This window comes from Glycine max, chromosome 1 (genome assembly GCF_000004515.6).
Source record: "Glycine max cultivar Williams 82 chromosome 1, Glycine_max_v4.0, whole genome shotgun sequence".
In the NCBI taxonomy this organism is placed as follows: domain Eukaryota; kingdom Viridiplantae; phylum Streptophyta; class Magnoliopsida; order Fabales; family Fabaceae; genus Glycine; species Glycine max.
This window is the reverse complement of record NC_016088.4, coordinates 32,922,629-32,933,474: the sequence shown is the minus strand read 5'-3', so window position 1 is coordinate 32,933,474 and position 10,846 is coordinate 32,922,629. Positions and strand designations below refer to the sequence as shown.

The window sequence follows — 10,846 nt, the reverse complement described above, 5'->3', positions numbered from 1 at the left end:
CAAAGTAGTCAATAATACAAACATGTCTAAAACAAAATAGAAGCACACAGAATCAGAACCCCAATATCAACAAATAAATAGCATAAAACCTCTTCTTTTGTATTCAATTTTAAAGAACACTTATGCAATATTCATTCAAAATGTTAGAAGGATAGTAGCTAATAGGAACCTTGCCTCTTGTAGATGGGATAAGCCCATTAAGGTTTATCAGCGAAGGCCCATACCCAAGTGAGTCTATGTTAGTTGTTTGTAAGTGTGAGTAGGGAGGGTAGATTAGGAAAGTCACCTCATTCAGTTAGTTAGTGGAGTATGTGTGTGCGCACATTCTGACATTCTGTCATATATGATTCTGTAATGATACGATTCAGGATCATCAATTTTTGGATCCTTAGTGGGATTTGGGGAGCGGAGAGATCCTCTGTCTTGATTGGAGAGCCTTGGCTCTTGGCTAATATCGCTTCCCTATCTTGTTGTGTTCTCCTCTTCTTGTGATTTGCAAGTACCATAGATACAGAACATATTATAGCTTAAGGATACCCAGGTTGAAGCGCTTGTTTGCCAGTGCGCAAGATGCCAAAATCTTAAGGTGGCATGTAGATGAAAGAAGAATCGATAGGCTGATTAGACATCCCGCAGATTGTTCACAATGGAAGACATTTGATTGCTTGTATCCAACATTTGCACAGGATCCTAGAAACCTAAGGCTTGCGGTAGCTTCAGATGGAATGAATCCTTTTGGTAACTTGACCACCAATCATAGTTCGTGGCCGGTATTGTTAATGATTTACAACCTTCCTCCGTGGTTGTGCATGAAGTGCAAATACATATTGTTGTCCATGATGATAGCCAGTCCAAAACAACCTGGAAATGATATTGATGTGTATCTACTGCCTTTGATTGAAGACTTGACAAAATTGTGGGTAGAGGGCGTTGAAGTCTATGATGCAAATGAAAAACAGACATTCACCTTACATGCTATGATCTTTTGTACTGTTAACGATTTTTCGGTGTATGGTAATTTAAGCGGATATAGTGTCAAAGGTCACAACACATGTCCTATTTGTGAAAAAGACACTTCTTACATCCAACTAACACATGGGAAGAAGACAGTGTATACAAGGCACAAAAGATTTTTAAGCCATAATCACCTATATCGGCATCTCGTTATGCATGTTGAGAAAAATGTGTGTGATAGTTTGATTGACACCCTTCTTAACATTAAGGGGAAGACAAAGGATGGTGTGAAATCTCGTCAGGATTTGGTTGAGTTGGGTATACGAGAGCAACTACATCTAGTTTTACGTGGTAATAGAACATATTTGCCCCCTGCGTGTTACACAATGTCAACGACAGAGAAAAAAAGTTTTTGTCACTGTCTAATGAATGTGAAAGTTTCGTGATCGAGGTCGTACCCGAATCAAATAAACATGAAAATGCAGTAACTAGGAAGTGATCCTAGGTCGTTTCCCAACGAGCAATGATAAACCAAATGTTCATAATATACTTGCAGTAACAGTTACGATTGGGGGGGTTTGTTTGTTTGGTGATTTAAAGAACAGAACAAGTAACATGGAATACGAAACTAATAATATTAAAAATGGGTTGTTTCCTCTTATTTAGAAGTCATTCTCTTGTCCTGGGTTATAGATAATTCGTCCCTAACAGTTAACCACTTAATCCAACCCTATTTCAATTTACTAAGCGAAAATCAACTTAGGGTTGTCAATACGTGATTAGGCAACACATACACCAATTAACCCTTCGTCCATTAAGCATGAACACAAGTTAGGCTCAGAGGTAATTGATCGAACACGAAGCGTGCACAAATTAATATTAACGAATGTGGGTTAACTGGTGAAGGAAAAACTGCCAGGAAGCCACATTATAAACAAAACCTCGAAGGGAGTTGAGCTTCGTCCTCAAAAGGAAACAACACCAGAATATTTAGCCTTCCATAGATTCAAACAGAAAACATAAATGAAACTAAAAGCAGAAACGTAAATGACGCAGAAACGTAAATGAAAGCAGAAGAAGAAACAAGAACGAAATTGTAATTAGAAGCAGAAAATGGAAAATTGCATTACATGAACAATAGCATTAGAACAGAAAAATGTTAAACCCTAAACAATGCTCTGAATACTGAATAGCCTCACAGAATAGCTTTGCACGAATCCCAAGGCTGCTATTTAAAAAGAGTCACTCAAAGTAACTGGACCCTATTACATTATTCTGGCCCAAAACGAAATAAACACTGAACCACATAAAATAAAATTGCAATCTCCTAATTAGAAATTAACTAAAGTAAGCGCTGCTTTATTTGCCCTCTTCAAGTCCACAACTAGAATCCGGATTAAGCCCAATGTTTCATTAATTCCTGAAATTAGATTAAAAACATCAAATTAGCTTAATGAGCCCAAATAATAAAACTGCCTAATTAATTTGACAATTAAGACTAATCAATAATTAAAATGGTGCAAAAAGGGTTTAAGAAATAGAAGAAAATGATGGCACATCATTCCGCAAGGATACTCTTCAAATATTAAGTTCCTTGTGTCAATTAAGGAATTGAAATTGATTGGCCTCAAATCTCATGATTGTCATGTACTGATGCAACAACTTTTACCAGTTTCCTTACGTGGAATCTTGCCTGAAAAAGTTCGAACTGCCATCACGAGGTTGTGTTTTTTTCTTTAATGCTATCTGCAGTAAGGTTATTGACCCATCACAATTGGATAATTTGGAGATGGTAGCCGCCATTATCATTTGTGAATTAGAGATGTATTTCCCCCCGTCATTCTTTGACATGATGATTTACTTAATTGTTCATCTAGTTCGTGAGATTCGATTGTGTGGCCCGGTTTATTTACGGTGGATGTATCCGGTTGAGAGGTTCATGAAGGTGTTGAAAGGATATACAAAGAACCAATATCGACCAGAAGCAAGCATTGTTGAAAGGTACATTGCTAAAGAAGCAATAGAGTTTTTCTCAGAGTATATAACCAACGCAGAAGCAGTCGAGGTTCCGCAAAGTCATCATCAGTCCACCACTCAAGGAAGAGGAACACGAGGATTTAATGTTGTAACTATGGATAGGCAGCGCCTGTCCCAAGCACATCTATATGTCTTAAACAACACAGCAGAGGTGATGTCGTACATAGATTGTCACAAACAACATTTGTCAGCTAATCACCCCAAAATGAACAAGATGAGGTTGTTGCAGGAACACAATAGAACTTTCGTCAACTAGTTCAGGCACACAATTTTTGCACATGAAAGTGTTTCTGAAACCCTACGATTGTTAGCTATTGGGCCAAATGTTAATGTTCCCACCTGGTAGGGATATGATGTCAATGGCTATGCTTTCTACACAAAGGCATAAGATGCAAGAAGTACCATGGATAATAGTGGGGTTAGTGTTGATGGTCAGTCAAATCACTTTAGTAGTGTTTCTGATAACAATCTGATTCATGCCTCAATGCCCTACTATGGCAGTGGGCTTTACATTAGTTGACCTTTAGAAGGGTGGTTACACTGATGACCCATTCATAATGGCAGTGCAAGCTAGATAGGTGTTTTATGTGCAAGATCCGTCGGACCCGACATGGTTAGTGGTTGTACAAGGCAGAAAATTTTCTATGACTGACTATACTGATGGTGCTTCATTTGATGTGACTGACATGCCACTTGTGAATCAAGAAATGCCCATCATCTCAGCCATCGATCAACATGATGTTGTACATGCATCTCTAAATGATCATAATGAAGGCTTATGGGAGAGTATTGAAACCTATCTGCTTATGTTTTTTCTGGTAATGTACAACACCTACTGCATAATAGTAATGCATGTATGTTTTTGAATATAATAAATTGGTCATTTTACAATTGACATATAAATTTCATACATGCACACAAATACATGCATGCATATATAATCAAAAAGGTCATTTAGATCTACATCCTTTTTAAGGTTACTCCCCTATATTTACTGGGCTTCTATTGGTCCTCATGTGATTAGCTCATCTCTTATGAGCTTCTATTGGTCTATTTCTCATATGGTCAAACAATCTTAGGCAAAATTTTATCATTTGCTCCCTCACAGATGCTACCCCTACTTTCTCACTAATATTCATTCTTGATTTTACCCTTTCTTGTATGTCCATTCATCTCTTTTGGCACTTTATCTCTTATGGGTTAGCTTACCTGTTTTAATAGTTTCACATTTCCTAATATCTCTCAGTATTTGTTTTATATTTAGTTAGGATTATTGTTAATAAAGGTTAGTGTTTAGGTTTTATGGACAACATATCAATCTGTAGGTTTGTAACACATTACAATATCAAGAGCATATTATATACCATTTCCTTCTCTCCATACCTTAAATCACATAATTTCAAAAAGCTTGATAAACACCTTTGATCACAAAGCTTGTTATAGAATTTGTCCTGTTGAATATGCATTTCATAACATTAAGATCCAAATTTGGGAAAGCACACCCCAAGGTATAGATGCATAATTTTTTCAAGAGTGTGAGACAGACTCATGACTATGGATCTGGCCTTTTCCTCAGCAGCAGACACAACTTCTAATTTAGACTTTGCTCTCAAAATCTTGGAATCTCCATTTTGAACTATTGAGTCTAGTTTCCCTTCCTTCTCCTTCAACCTATCTGTCTCAACAGTGACATGCTTCAACTAATTTATGATGACATCCAAAGAGGCCATAAACTAGAAACCTTCTTCTCTAACCAAAGCTAATTCTTTCCTAGCTGCCTCCAATTCTTCTGTTATAGTTTGTAACACTATAGAGTCTTCTGATTCCTCCTTTTTTTTTAATCTTCCTTCCAATTGCTTTGCACTCCCATCTCCTTGAACCCTTTTATCCATTTCCTTAACTGACTTTAACTTATTCTGCAAGAAATCAACATATGATATTGTCACAACCAATTTCATTTCAAGCTCCTTTGACTCATCAATCTCTTTAATGGCCTCCTTCAACTTTCTAAACACGCTTTCCAATTTGAATGAAAATTCATTTGCTTCCTATTTTCTCATGGTCTCAATATCTGTCAATTCTTTCAAAGCCTCAATCCTGGCCACTTCACCAAGTACTTGCTCCTCATTGGCCTCCTCAATCTCCCTTCAATTTCCTGTTAAACATGATAGCATCTTTGAGTTTGATGCTTCAATTTCCTTTTCTGCCCGCGATTTCTGTTTCATCACAGAAGCCACATCAAGCTTAAGCTTCAACAATTCCTTTTTGAGATATTCCAACTCTCTCATGACTTGTGCATACTCAAAATTCTCATTCCTCTATGTAAGAACAGTTGTCCCATGTCGGCCCTTCCCCCACTTCTCTAGTCTTTATACTTCTTTTGCAGTTATGTTTTTGCCCTGTAATTTGACTCCTCGGTCATAAAAGAAAGATGGTTTGTTGTCTTCTTCGCATTTGAAAGCTCAAATTCTGCTTGAGGTTTTGCAGATTCTGCAGTCCATCTGCTCTGTTTGTACCTTCCAATATCCCTTCTTGCCCTGTGGAGTTCCTTTGTTCTTGAAGAGGGCTTCTGAGAATTGAGAGAAAAAAGAATTAAAGATTTAATAAAAAAAATGCTTCACCAGTTCACAAATTGCCAATACATAAGAGAGGTTTGCTTTTATTCTCTGAAGCTAAACATACCTTATCATCATAGAAGTTAACAGTAGCTTTAACTGATCCAACTCTTTTGCTACCAAGCTCTGCACTATCAATCTAATTTTGCCAAGGTATTAACAAATTTTGCCAATACTATATAAGCTTAATTCAGATAATCAGAAATGTTCATTTTTAGTTTATCCTAAGATATCAGTTTCAATTAAACACCAACATGAAGCAAATTCTTTCTGTTACCTGAACTAGCCACTATGCCACTTGACATCTAAATAGTGGTATATATGAAAACATCAAAAAGGAAGCAAGTGCATACCTGAGACTATGCTTGATGCCTGGTTAGCTGATAAATTTAAAAAGTGAGGTTAAAATTGTGGTTGAGAATTCTGTGCTCAAATGGCCTAAACAAGAACTTATGTAACAAGAAGAGGGAGGGAGTATCGATGAATGGCTGGTATTGGAATTGGACACATCGCTTGTTGTCCCTTTCTTATTTCTTTTATAATTTTTTCGTTACTTTTTAAGGTCTTATTGTTTTGTTTTTCCAATATATCTCAGGATCTATCCCCATCTTTATTGGGTGGTTAGTGTGATAGAAGACCCACCAATGTGTTTTTATTTTCATCAGTAAAGCAAGTTGTGTCTGTTGAATACATCAGTCAATTGTAATTTGTAAACTTTATTAGTTCAACCCAAATGTAAATATTAGTATACCATTCTATTCTACCAATTTCTAACTACCATTTATAATAATATTATTATATCATTATAAATATTTAGTGAATGTTGGCATATGCTAAATTTCTGACTTTGTGCATAACCATTATTGTTGTTAATGTATCTGACTATTGTGCTCCCTTTTTTGGTTGCAGCTGTGTGCAGAGAATGTCGACACCCCCACTGTCTCCTACACAGCCCGATATTCCTTCGGATGGTACTTCTAGGAAGATTAGACAATCCACGCGGCTAATAAAGTTGACTGCGCGAAGCTTGGATCAGCCATGACCTACAGTAAATGTTAATCCAGCCACTGGGAGAGGCTCAAGCCTACATAAAGACAAGTTTCACAGTTATCTTGGAGTTGTAGCACGAGACAATATTCCTATTGTGCACTCCAGCTAGAATGGTGTACCCGAAATGCTAAGGAACACGATATGAGGTGACATATTGGTAAGTCCCTTTTGTAGGCCACTTAATTTTCGTTACAAACATTGATATATAAGTAAATGTTATGCCAATACAAATGCTTTGTAGGCGAGCAGAGTTATGTTGCTAGTGCTGGGGCGCAACGTATAATGGACATCGTTGCTGCCATTGGTTGAGATGAAGTCAATCAAGGTACTTGCTACTGTCACTGCATTGTATACAATGATACAATGAAGGTACTTTTGTTGTTCCTCCTAAGAAGGCTCTAAACTCATGATGATGTGTTCAATCACTTTTAAAGTAAAGTGTTACAAATTAATTTATGGTTTCTTAAATTGTATTTTAACCTTCACAGTTGTATGACACAGTTGTAAGACCATTCATGAGGTTGTTGTTCTAATTTTTTAGAGTGTAAAGAGATAGATGAAAAAAAAGAAAGAAAAAATTAAGTGACAAATACAGAGACAGAAATGTAACAAGTAATGCAATGAGAAAGAAAAGGAGAAAGGTACAAAAGATTGTGATATGTGAAAAAAGCCATACAAAAGATGTTTCTAAAGAGACATACAAAATCCTTTTCTCTCCTTTGGCTTCGATTATTGCTAATCTTGCTGAGCATTGCTTCAGTTAATGGAAATGAGCAAAAGGCATTTGATTTCTTCTCCCTTTTCATTCCTTATTAGCAATAGATCTATTTGATTTGTTTCATATTAAAACTACTAACCTCTAGCATGCATGTTAGTTTTTGCTTTCGTTATGAGCTTAACCATTATTTGACTTGTTTGCAGAAGTTGTTTTTTTGGGACCTCATACAGAGAGCATAGACAATGTACTTGATACTTATTTAAATGTTCTATCTGCTGTGAAGGAGAGGTAATCAAACCAAATCACAAACACTTCTTATATTTCTCTCTTCAACCACACAAAAATGAACTATATATGTTGCTCTCATTCAATCAAATTCTCCCTAGTTCTTAAAAAGTAAAACCACCCTCTTAAACCATGTGAGAAGCATTTTTTTGAATTCTCTATTTTATTCCTTTGGCTTAAATCATTTGGATTTTGGTTTGTGCTTACTTAGCTTCCTTGAAGCAAAAGAATTCATGGTATATAGTTACACAAATACCTTAAATGCATTTGCTGCAAAACTGTTAGAGGATGAAGCAAAAAAGTTATCTGGTATAGATAGTTTTCAATTTTCTCTAGCTCTTTCATCTTTCTTTGAAATACTATATATTATGTTATTAACCCTTTTTGCATGTGTATCCATGGATGAAGTGCTCTTGGTGTTTCAAAACCAGTACTGCCAGCTGCACACAACAAGATCATGGAACTTCATTGGGTTACCTACAATTGCTAAGAGAAGATTGAAATCAAATAGTGACATAATTGTTGCTCTTTTCGATACAGGTTCATCTTGGCTTTGTTCCCATTTTCAATTTCTTCTTTTTGCATTATTGTACTTAATGTGAGATATTATATGAATGGTACTTCTTAATTTAATTGTAAAAATTGTCTCTCAATATTGGTGAGGTAGGGTTCACGCCTGAGTCTAAAAGCTTCAAGGATGATGGGTTTGGTCCTCCACCAGCAAGATGGAAAGGATCTTGTGACCACTATGGCCTTTTCCTCAGGCTACAATAAGTAAATTCTCTTTCTTTGTTTACATTGTGTCATTGCATTCTTAGTGAATAGTTTGCAGTTACATACAGAATCTTAACAATTTTACTTTATAAACCAGACAAAAATGAGGTAAACTATATACACCATCAAACACTTATTTTCAATACCATTATGCAACAACATACAAAAATCACTCCATCGTAAAGGAAGAAGGAATTTAGCAATGAAGGAAGAAGGAATTTGGCAATGAAGCTCTACTAAATTTTTCTCTGTTTCGGAACTTAGTATCACATTGTTTCTAGATCTTAATATCCCAAAGCAGAAGGAAGAAGGAATTTCGCAATGAAGCTCTGCTAAATTTGGTCTTGAAGTTCTTCTTCTACAGAAAAAGACTAACACACAGTGCCAGGTTAATCACCCAAAAAATTAATGCTTCAGACTTTGCTAGCACTAATAGTTGCTTCCACACATTACCTAGATTATTAGGATTCTTCTTGAACCATTAAAACACATCAGAAGTACATTCTGGAAGAAACTTACCGGTACCCCCATAAATGGATGTATGTTATCTTTCACAAATATTCTATTCATATCAAATCAACTGAGGGCTAGTCATGCTACTTAAAATTAATCTTGTCATTTGCAAGGATTTGTTCTATGCCATTGTAATATTGATAAAATAAAGCTATACAACTGCCTTGAGTCCTTGACTAATGCAAAAATATAAATATAAATCCTATATATATATATATATATATATATATATATATATATATATATATATATATTAATATAGATAAAAATAAAAGAACACTTTCAAATACCTATTTTTTGTTAGGTATTATGTACCAGCTACACATAAATCCTTGCTATTAAACCCTTGAAAGTACAATAATGATGTTTCTCTTAGTTCTTATTCACAATCCACTGTTAAGTCGGGGAGTGTAATGTACATACTAGATACTACTGATCTGCATGTTTTCAACATTAACTTGACAAATTTATGAATGCCTTAGCTTAAGATCTAACTTGTGAATTCCATCTGCATGTCAACTTTTTGTGGCAAACTTGAAGAAAGATTATAGGAGCCAAGTAATTCAACGCTAATGGGAACCCTGATCCATCATACATACTCTTTCCTGTGGATGCTGATGGCCATGGCACTCACACTGCATCAACTGTTGCATGCAATCTGGTCCCAAATGCAAATCTCTTCGGGTTGGCCAACGGAACTGCTCGTGGCGCCGAGCCATCAGCTAGGTTGGCAAATTACAAAGTTTGTTGGTCATCTAGTGGATGTGCAAACATGGACATACTTGCTGCATTTGATGCTGCTATACATGATGGTGTGGATGTAATATCTATTTCCATAGGTGGAGGGAATCCTAGTTATGTTGAAGACTCTATATCAATTGGTGCATTCCATGCCATGAGGAAAGGTATAATCACAGTGGCCTCAGCTGGAAATTCTTGTCCAAGCCCGGGAACTGTAACCAATATTGCACCATGGATTGTAACTGTAGTAGCTACCAGCTAGTGGCATTGACAAGACCTTGAGGAGCACTGTACAGTTGGGAAATGGAAAAAATGTTTCTATAAGTTTCTTTCCTTTGCCATTCACATATTCTGAAAGACTAAAAGTAATTTTATCCATACTTCACCAAAACTATAATACTTTGTTACTCTCCAATTAATCAAATTTTCATTTCATGACCAAGGTTTACATATACTACTATGACAAATTTAAATTGGAAATTGGAATGGGTAATAACTGAGATTTCGATGTGGTGTAGATTTTATCAATGTAGCAAGTGGCATGCATGTAACTTGTGGCATGATTCAGTGATCCATTTAAGTATAACGTGTGATTGATAAGGATTTTACAGAATGCAAGACGTAATAATTAGTTGTAGGAATATTAAACAAAATTTGCATATCATATCACAAGTCATGTGGTTCTATTAACAACCAATGTGACCTTATGTGTCTTGTTAAGAATTTTTTGTTAGTAATTTACATGTGTATACATCTAATAGTGGAGGAGGTGTAGGGGGTAGGTGTGAATTGTTTCGATCCAAAAGGAAAACAGTACCCTCTTATCAATGGGGTTGATGCTGCCAAAGACCAGTGGTTCATTGATGGATGAGCAGCATTTGAGGCCAATATTGCTTCTTCAATTGAGACTACAAAATCAAAGGTTTGTTTCTCCACACTGCATGCTCCATTTAAAAAAAAAAACAATTCTACGACGGTTCTGGCGAGGCCCATCATAGAATGAAAGACATTCTAAGTCAGGCACCTGGACAGGTCTGTCTTAGTATCGATCGCATTGTACAACGGTCGTCTAGCCAAGCCCATCGTAGAATGCAAGACATTCTAAGACGGGCCTGTCCAGGTGCCCGTCTTAGAATCAGTTGAATTCTACGACAGTCGC

At 36.2% G+C, this 10,846-nt stretch overlaps 2 pseudogenes; one reads left to right on the top strand and one right to left on the bottom strand.

Moving 5' to 3' along the window:
- Window positions 1–4,466: 4,466 nt before the first annotated feature.
- On the bottom strand, window positions 4,467–5,911 carry LOC100781800 (protein PLASTID MOVEMENT IMPAIRED 2-like; annotated as a pseudogene).
- A 175-nt stretch (window positions 5,912–6,086) lies between these two features.
- Window positions 6,087–10,558, top strand: LOC113002367 (subtilisin-like protease SBT4.14; annotated as a pseudogene).
- Window positions 10,559–10,846: the final 288 nt, after the last annotated feature.